Here is an 11,097-nt window from a genome sequence, read left to right on the forward strand (position 1 = left end):
ACATCATTCGCAAAAGGTTATAAAAGGTTGTCTGAAAACATTTAAATGTCGGGTTATATAAAGGGTATATTAAGAGTTTAAAACGTTTTCATAACCTTAAAAAACATTTTTTTTTAATTTTCTGCTCAGCAAACAAAAATGTTTTACAGAAAAGGTTGAAAGGTGGGGTTGTAGAAAGGGTATAACAAGTTTAAATAACATTCCAAAATCATTCTTGAAAACTTGATACAAAACATTCTTGAAAACTTGATACAAAACATTCTAAACAGAATGTTATTTTGGGGTTGAAATATTTTGCGAAAAATGTTTGCCCAAAATATTTTCAATAACGTTTTAAAAACGTCTTCATGACCTTTGTATAACCCGACATTTAAATGTTATTAAAAGGTTTTGAAAAAACATTTTAAGAACATTTCTGTGTTTGCTGGGTTCAAGCATTTTAACATAATGTTATTTAAGTATTGACACAATATTTGGCAAAAATGTTTGTAAAAATAGTTTACAATAACATTTTTTGAAAACATTTAAAAATATTGTTGTAGTGTGTTTTCATACAAAACGTTTTAAAACGTTATCATGACCTTTATATTAAAACGTTTTTACCTAAACCAAAAGCCAAAATATAACTTATTTAAAACGTTTTTAAAACGTTTTTGTGTTTGCTGGGTAACTATGCCATCCACTTTAGAAACGCTCAATTTAACCTAAAAGTGCATCATTAAAACAGATATAACTCAGAATGACTACAAACTGAGTAAAAACCTCATAATTTACTTTACAGAATCGGTTAACGGTTTTTTTATTTAAAATTAACCATAAGAGTCTCATCTTTCTGATTAACCCGGCTGGCATTTCTGAAAAGTGACGTGAGCTGAGATATTTGGGTTGGAACATGCAGTTTTTGTGATTCCCACCCCCCTTTTTTTACCAAAAATGCTAATTATTAAAACAGATATTCAATATGTCACATGAAAAAATTGCATCTTAATATCTTGATGCAATATTTTGGGAGAAATGCATTTTTTGGGGGATTTTATCACAATTTATAATCCTAAAAGTTCATTTTACATAGAATGTTTCCACCCCCCCAAATAAAACACTCCCTCAACAACAGCAACAATAAAAAAAAATATTGTAGTACAATGTAATATCAAGAACATAAATTTTATACCTTTATAATCGAGAAAACAATAAAAATGATGAATTAATACCAATAAAGCTATAAATTGCAAAAACTGTAAACAACATGCATTTCAATCTGTTGAACTTTCATATCAAGAGGCCATATTTCTGAAGTTCAAAAATCATTGCTCTCAGAAAGGTGTCGTTATTAGGGACCGTTCAAAAACACTTGTTAGGGGGACCTGATGCAAAAAAATTTCATCGCGAAAATTTTTCGACCCCCCCCTTTACATATCTCAAAAATTTCAGGGCCCCCCTTTTTGACATGAAAATTATGGGTCAACCCATAGAAAGCATGCATATAAACTCAATTTTCCTAGGAAAATTTGTGGTCATTTTTTTCAGGGCCCCTTAGGAGGGTCTAAAATTTTCAGGGCCCCCTTTTTGCACCAGGCCCTCCTAACAAGTGTTTGTGAACGGTCCCTTAAACTTCTTGATACAAACATTCAAATCAATAAAATTTTATTATTATGACAAATTTCAACTTTTTTTCTATCTTTTTTTCAATCAAATTTCAATCTTATTTTATCTTCAATCTTACAAATTTGACAAAAATCCCATGTAAAATCAATTGTGGTCAATATTTGACCAAAAAATCACCAAAATATTGCAGTTTCTTCCATATTGCATCAAAATTATTTTTGATTCGCGTATGACACATTCCTCACAAAGAATGAAAACCCCGATTGTGTCGATCATGCACCCTGGACCACCCTGGACCTGTTCAAAACACAAACTTGTGTAATCCGCAGTTGGACAGTATAAAATGTACTAATAGGGACCAACTACCGGCAATTTAGATTTCAAGGTAGTCTTTCCGTCTACAGGTATACCGAACACGATAAACCATACATGTATATTAACTTGTGAATTGCATGCGTGTGTGTGGTGGGTGGGTGTAGTGTAGGGGTGTGTTTAGGGGTGGGTTGGGGTGTGTTTGTGGGGGTATGGTGCATCCTCATCATTATCGTTATCATCAACATAGTCCTGCACCAAGTCATAATATTGATACGGAAATGGTTATTCTTTATGGATATTTTCCTTAGCTTTCCTTAGTCCTTAAAATGTCCTTTTTACTATCATTATGTGTACATTGCCAGCATTGATTATATAAGGAACTTCAAGTTCAAGGTCGGTTGCTAGCTATATTTGTTAAGTAACCATGGTAACATACCAGGCGATGCGAGAGCAAACTATGAATAGCAGATGCAGATGCTAATACAGCTGCACATCACTCGGCTGCAAAATGGTTTAAATTATTGCTGACTTAAATTTAAAAAAAATTGCATTTTCATTAAACGCTATTGTTCTACCTTGAGCTTCACGGACTCCTCCATGGTGGCTCTCTTGGTAAGTAGATTGGATTTAATGTACTTTATATATTTGGTTTATATTGTTTGTATAATGACGGTCCATTTGTAAAAACGCACTGTATTACGCCACCTGCAGTATAGAAAAATACCGATAAATAAAGCAATATAACTCAACTATGTACGCCCATGCTGCACTGATGTAAGAGCTTATTGTTTTTAAAGTCCGTTCAATAACTTGCGTTTTGCCGCTAATGCAAATGCGGTATATGCATATTACATTATACAATGACTATTTAACAATGTTGAATGAATGAAAAGTGTAGGACGCATCATGCATTTTGCATGCGTCCACGACAAACGCACACTAAAAGTTATCAATCATGCAGTTCTCTGTCATAATTTTTAAAGTTGGATGTTATTTAAAAACAATATGATATATTTATATCCATAATGTAAATCGAATACAGCATTAATGCGGTATAGTACACACACTGGCCAAAAGTATAGCAACATCGCTGAGAAAAAGAAGACATTTTTCAAACATGCAAACTATAGGTAAGTAAGATCCCGCTAATCAATAGCATGCCGGTATCACTACATTTTGCTTGAGCCTGGTCTCATCAGGACTGGACCCAAGTGTGTGTCCGCCCGGACCGGCCGGTTAAACAAACAAACATGTAGCCGCTATAACATGTATAATGGCGGAATAATGGAAATCTGTTTGAACGCAGAGACGATTTTTTTGTCACAAAATGTTTATGGCTTTAAAATGGTCGCAGTAGTTTTATTAGTTTCTGCAAGGGATCAGGAAAACTGGTTGCGGGAGAGGTTTCGAGTGGTGCTGTGACGAAAATAACAGTCAAAGATGTCCGGCATCTTGAACTGTCTTGCAAGGGTTGGTGAACTCAGGATATATTCAATTACAAAAATAAGGTCACGTGGGTCTGCATGAAAGACAGGCATTTATACACGTATTGAACACACAATACATGTACAATGCTTTTTGGTGTGGTCAGCCGGTGCCAGTATGGGCCAGGGTTGCAATGTGACCTTTATTTCGCCGGTGTCCCCCAGACTCCGAGGGCCCTTTATCTTTTGAAAAGGCTGGTAATTTCTTCCACAAGACGCATTCATGAGCTTTCATGAATCATTCTCCCATACCTTGCAAAAATGAAACTAAAGTCGACCACTTGAAGGGCATCTGGACATTCTGTGTGGTAACGCTTCTTCGCCTCTCATACGGATTCCCGCCTTTTTGCCATTGTAAGCACTGGAACACGCGCTTGATATCGTCGCAGGTGACACCTTCCATCCCATGTAACGGTATCATGCAAAGAACATTGACATAGTATAATAGCGGGTATAATAGTACGAAATGTGAAATCGGCAAGATATTGGATAAATATACAGTTTAATAGCGTAATAGTCTTCTTTTTTCAACGATATTGCAATTCTTTCGGCGGCCAGTGGTTACCTGGATAGAGAAAGGTCACTTTTAAGTAATGACGTTTTTCTTTAATTTGTTTAAAACATATTTTCGTTAGTTTAGCTCAATTCATACAATCAGTGATTACTTTTGAGTTGAAATAATATTTGCATAACTGTGTTTCATTGAACCATGAACGTAGATTTAATAAAGGCACTGTTAATATAAAGCGTATTGACATGATTGAAGTGAGTAGAAATGGCTAAAAAAGGAACGAAGAAATCTGTAAATATTGTCATATATGTTTATTCATGTGAAAATTTAACAAGTATGAAAGTGCTGAAGAATTACGAAACTCCGAAAGCAGATGAACCTCCAACATAATTTATCCAAAATAAATTGCTAAATTTCGATCACTTGTATTTTCAGCAAACGTACACTAGTCTCAGATTACAGTAAGCCAAACAATTAAGGTACCAGTTTTGTTCACCCCCTATATATCCTAAATAACGAAAAATGTGTCAAAATTAAAACAAGCAGCCAATACATGTACTCTTAAGCTCTGATTTAAGACCTCATTGTTGAAATTGGTTGAGAATTAAAGAATCGGTGGTCTAAAACCTAATAAAGAAACGAAATCAAAAGTTGCACTTGTTCGTGAACGCATTGTGTGCAAATCAATAGGGCACGCAATGGAGCAAACTGCAACTTTTAAATTGGCATCTTCCTTGGGTTTTTTGATTGTCATATCTTTATTTCTTGAACATTTTCAACAAATGAGGTCTTAAATTCGAGCTAAAAGATGCAGCTATTGGCTGCTGGTTCCAATTATGACATATATTTATTTGTATGTCTTTGTTTAGGATATACAAGGGGTGTACATAACTGGTACCTTAATTTTTTGGCTTACTGTATGCGTATAACTCCTTCCAAAAAAACAAAACCAGAAATATCATTGGTAGGCTATACCATCTTCACCTAGCAGGCTCGTAACCAGGATTTATAAAGGATGGGGGCTGAAAGGGGCTGAAAAGGTGGACTGTTGGATTTTGAAAAAGTGGACTTTTTTTCAAAATTTGAGCTCGCAAATGGGACTTTTTGGGTCGCCTCCCTGGTCACGGGCCTGTCACCTACTGAATTCAGACAGCGTAAAGCTGCGTAAGTAATTGCTACAGTTTTTTTCTCCCAAATTTCTTTTGTGTTGTGTATAATAAAGGTAAATTGCCATGAAACAGACCAGGTCAGAAGCCACCATCAGAACAAACACAACCGGGAAACACAATAAATAAGCCGTACCAAATACTATAGTTAATATGTGCACAAGGCACCAAGAATAATTTTAACTACTTCTTACGAGGAAAAGCCAGAAAAACCTTGGAAAGTCTTGGAAAAAGTCAGGTTTTTTTGTCAATAGACCAGGTCAGCTGCCGTCAAAACAAAAACTGTACTAAAGTGCACAATGCACACTGTCAAGAACAATTCAACAACTTATACGAGGAAAAGCTAGATAATGTTTTTGAAAGTTTTTCTCAGGAGCAAATGGAATAAAAATTCCTTTAAAAAGGAACAGGGCGAACAAATGAGGAAGTGTCAAGATAAAGGTGTAGTTATTTTATTGTTTGAACTGTTTCTATATAATTCGCATCGATCATAATGAGTATGTTTTTACGTACCTCAAATGACAAGGACTACGGTACTTAGCCTATGATCTTGCAATGAGACTGTACTCAGTGTATGGACAGTGTAGCCTATTTGTCTAATCATTTTGGCTATTTAATTCTGACCATTGTGATTAAAGCAGGCTTTCAGATTGGTGAGCTATTGTGTACCAAGTGATAAGACCGGGCACGTATAATAAAAATACACTGGATAATTCATGACAGCCTATTTACTGGCAAAAGGTGGGCCATCTACTTGCTAATACACTGAAAGTCTAATAGAAATGAAGGATAAGGAACAATTACAGAACATTTATTGTTGATTAATGTAGCTATGGGTATGCAATGTTTACAAAATAAGAGCGTTAATGTTTTGTACATGAAGTTAACGTCTTTGCTACATAGCTAGTTGTTAATACATCGAAAATGTGACTAGAGATTTACAATTTGATGACATTCAAAATAATTTAGCATTGAAGAATTTCAACAAATTACAGAACTTTCATTTGTTGACATACTAGCAACATTGTTATTGAAAATCATGTTCATAAGCGTAACATCCTCTATACATCTATTTATTAATGTTCATAAACGTATAACAATTTGTTACATCTATGTCTTAATGGGGTTGGTACAATTGGTGACCCTACTTCTCATATACCCGACTTTTCATACCCTACTTGACCCGACTTTTTGTGTTACATTAAATCTGTTTAAATATTTCAATGAATACTAAATAAAGTGTAAATGTAGTCTATACCGATTTGACATGGCTAAATCAGTGTGATTAGTGAAAAATCACATTTTCAAAAATATTGTTTTTCCTTCCTCGTTCGCTGCCATAATCTCCAAACCAGTTGTTTTTTAAAAGCTCTCGCATTAAGATGGTATTTGAGGCATTTTGGAAGTGCTCTATGCATGTTAAAAATAATATGAATATTATGGCTACACTCTTAAAAAGATCTAATTATTTTTGAATAGAAACTTTTGACATGAGGAGCTATTCGGGTGGGGATATAACAGATTTCCCTGCAAAATGAACATATTTCTCTTCAAAATGAATCGGATATTCTCATCAAAATGACAAGAAAAGAATCAAATTTGATTAAAAAAATGAATAGATTCTTGTCAATTATTAAGTTTAAGGGGGAACTACACCCATTGATTTTTTTTTGCATTTTTTTGCATTTTGTGAAGAAAAATCTTCTCGTTTTATTGGTGGCATCGGTATCAATGTAGCTTACATGCTTTTGAAGATAGAAGCCAAAAGGAGGTACATCACTGATGATTTAAATTCACTTCATTTTGGAAAGCTTACTATCAACGGATTTCGTTAAAATTTTGGATATGTGTTGTTCACACATTAGGGAAATAATGTTGATATGTAAAATGGGAATAAGTGGTCCCTGATTTCTTTTATGACTTCATGAACTTGGTGCTCCACAACTATCAAAAAACGAACCGGTTAAAATGCTTCTATTTTCAATGTCGAGCTATATTTTGTATTTTGAACTTGCAACACTATGTCACTGAAACTTAATTAAGCCATAGGTAACAGGTTACCACAACCACACTACAGCAATGTTGAAAAAGATTGTATTTTTTGTCACCTATACCACCATATTAGGTCGTTTTCCGTAAGCTTCATTTTTGTGATTTTGGTAACTATTTTATATTTATTTGCCCAATCCAACTCAACTAGGCAATCTAAATTGTACTCACCATTTACATCCCAAGGTATTTTAGTATATCCACTACACCTCACATATTTCCATTATATATCCAGTAACAGACAAAATATCAAAATTGATGCCTCATTATGACATGTATGATATCACAGACTATCACATGTATTCAAAATTGATGCCTGAATTTGACCTGAACCAATTGACCTATAACCTGACCTTTGATGATCTTATAGCCTTTTTTAATCTCTTTTCCTAACAACATATTATAGAAGATACATACATGGTGTAGTATTAAATTGTCTATGTGGAAGAGATTATTTAGGCCTATTTAATTTATTCAGTGTTATAATCAGTGAGTATATTTCTATAGATAGTATAACAAAGGATTTAATGTATTCTATTCATGTATTCTACTTGGACATGTTCAATAGAATAAATTATGGTTTGTTATGAAACACACATCTCAGTTACCAGGATACAGTAAACAAAAAAAATATATAGGGCTAAAATGATTTTCTAAAATGGTTTAAAACCACTTTGTATGTAGAGATATTTGATAAGTTCAGGACATGAGATGATGAACATATTTATATACTTTATAAATTTGCAACAAAAAAAAAAGAAGATGGGTACTGATAAAAATCAGGGTATTAAATCGCCTTAAGCTAACATAATTTGCACTTGAATGAAAACATCCATTAGTTCATTCTGTTGAATGCCAATAGTGAGTCTCCCCCATATTTCTACTTTTCATGTTGCTCCGGTTATTCGTTAACGAAAGTATTTATACCTAAAAATAATTTCATGCTGACATCTACAAAATTTATTTATCAGTTGAACAAGTTTACCCTCTGCATAAAATTCTTTTATTTTGAACATGTTGAATGCCAATAATGTACCTCCCCATGCATTGTATTTCTACTTTTTATGTCACTCTGGTTATTAAAACTAGTACTTTATTTTCCGTCTTTTAAGTTAGAGATGTGGCGATCATACTATTAACTCAAAATCAAAATGAAAATAAAATCTTCTGAAAGTAATAAAATATCTATATTATAAAGAGTTTACTATTAATGAAAAATTTAGGCCTAAAACGAATTAGACATACTAATATAACAAATCAAACTCAAATAATTTATTTTCAAATTACATACCTTAAAATCTTCTGAAAGACAAACGGTTTTGTCTCAGCCATTTATTAATTTCTAGAATATGCCGCAAATACCACCTTAAGATCTATGCATGACGACATAGTGTAGTGGTCTTCTCACTCGCTTCTCACCACTGTGGCCCGGGTTCAATTCCCCGCGGCGCCACATGTGAGTTTGGTTGCCGGTCCATGCTCGTCCTCGCAGGTTTTTCTCCGGGTGCTCCGGTTTTCCTCCTGCACCTAAAATCGGACCTCTTCCCATATCCCTGTCCCGTCATATCCGGATGGCGTCCCTTAAATTTAGTAGCCTCTGAGCACTATTGGGATTAGCCTGGCTTCGGCCGAATGTTATAAATAAATAAATAAAAACATTTTTATTGTCATTGCAGGCAGTAGGCCTATTTAATTATTTTACTGCTAGCAACATTTGGCATTTATTGAACATTGACTTCAACGTATACAACTGTATACCACCATACCAGGTTCAACCATTCCAAGTTAGCAGATAAAGGGCAACCAGTTATTGACTTTTCTCCTGGTAATTGGTCAATAAGCAAACACTCATGGTCTGAGCAAATAAGTCCGGGCGATTTGTATTGCACAGGGCTCAGTGCTAAAGTAAATATATTTTCGCTTTATCGCCTGCCTAAGTTTCCCCATTTAAGGGATGGGGTATGAACGTTTGGACAGTATTTATTGTGGGACATTAGAGCACATCAGACATGTTGAATTGCATTCTGAATACGAAGAATGTCCTTTTGATATAAAATAATTTTGATTTTTTGAAATTCGCAAATGATGATTTTTACTTAAAGTGTATGTAGGTGGGATGAAAAAGCCGACGATCAATTAAAAATGTTGACCTTACGTATTGAAGATATGGATCTTTTAACAAAAAAAAAAAAAATTAGGTCATTTTGGGGAAAAAATCCATATTTTCAATATGAAAGGTCAAAATTTTTCAATTGATCGGCTTTTCCTCCCAGCTACATACACTTTAAGAATATGTCATTAGATTTATAAAATTTACTTCGAGGACTGTTATATATCAAAATATGAAAAATATCAAATTTTAATAATTTGTCATAAACTTTGTAGGCCTATTACATCGTGATTTTCAAAAAATGAAAATTATTTGATATCAGAAAGACATTCTTCCCGGGCATTCTTCGTATTAGGAATGCAATTCCATATGTCTGATGTGCTCTCATGTCCCACAAAAAATACTATCGAAACGCCCATTCCAGATCCCTTAAGTACTCTCTTTAATTTACTCAAGGTTGTGTTTGTATAAATGATTCAGTTATATAAACACATCCTCGTGAAAACGTCATGTTGACATAAATTAATTGACTGTGTGGTATCATTAACAGATTCTATACGCTATAGCAGTACAACAAGCACATACAGGCAAGTATTTTGCCAGTATCAATAAAACTATAATGAGGCTATGTAGCCCAACTGTACGTACAATCTGGCAATACCGCTAAATCTTAAAGAAATGAAAAATATCTGTTGCAATTTTCGGATTTGCATAAAAGTAATTCTAGTTCATCCAAGTTGTAAAACAATTATTTCTTTTAATACAAACACATTCCTTGGTAAGACAACTTTATAGCACTGTTTGAATATCAACATGAAGTAGTAATGACAAATTTAAATGTACACTATCGCCTCTGTAGTTTCCTGATTACATAGACAGCACGATTATTTTATTTTTATTCTGCAACGCTGTGAGGAAATAAGTATGCCAAAACCCATCGCAATAAGGACGAAAATCGCTTCGCGATTTTCGCCCAAAAAGTGTGATTTTTTCCAGGGCTATCCGGCTATGCGAAATAAGCAATTTATTTCTTTATTGCATTTTGGAGCCGGCTTTTCTCTCGTCCGGTTCGTATGATTCACGGCCATATTTCGCATTAACTAAAAAATGCCTCCAATACCTCCGAAAGAATCTTCGCGCGCGGTGACCTGAGACAACACTCTATTAATACTATAAAATTTTTGAAGACAATACAAATAGAATATGATTTTTATACCGTAATATATGATTTGTACTTTTTGTAGGTCAAGTCTGCGGCCTGCCTGCGTTATATAATATTGTACTTTTTTGTAGGTCAAGTGTGCCTGCGTTATATAATAGACCTACTAATCTGTTGGATACAAGGCGGCAATCTTAAAATAACCCATAGATGTGCTGCAGATCCTAATTTTGTAAATGCATAGCTACATTGGCACAAGTGCGTGTTTTTTAGAGTTATTGTTCAAAACCCGTCATACGATTTCCCCAGATTTCATTGCATGTCAGATGATGCATCTATGCTGGCTTTAATTATTATAAGCTACAGTCGAGAACACTACAGTAAACGACTGAAAATTTAAAATAATTTTTTTTTTTTAAGTTTTAAAACTTTAGAATAAACAAAGCACAAAGCTTGTCGCTATGATGATGATGTTGGTTTTCAGTGGCCATGCCACTAGCACTACAATAATTGTATACATTTACACCTCTTACCAAATCACTGCTAACCATAATATTTTATTGGTTTTTTTTCCTATGTTGTCTTTTTATTATATAAATGAAGTTATATATACGTTCAGTGTCAACAACACGGTGACTCTGTCTTATTTTTTTGCAGATCGCTGAACAACAACAATACAACCTCAAAAAGTTTGTTTG

This window comes from Amphiura filiformis, chromosome 4 (genome assembly GCF_039555335.1).
Source record: "Amphiura filiformis chromosome 4, Afil_fr2py, whole genome shotgun sequence".
Taxonomy (NCBI): domain Eukaryota; kingdom Metazoa; phylum Echinodermata; class Ophiuroidea; order Amphilepidida; family Amphiuridae; genus Amphiura; species Amphiura filiformis.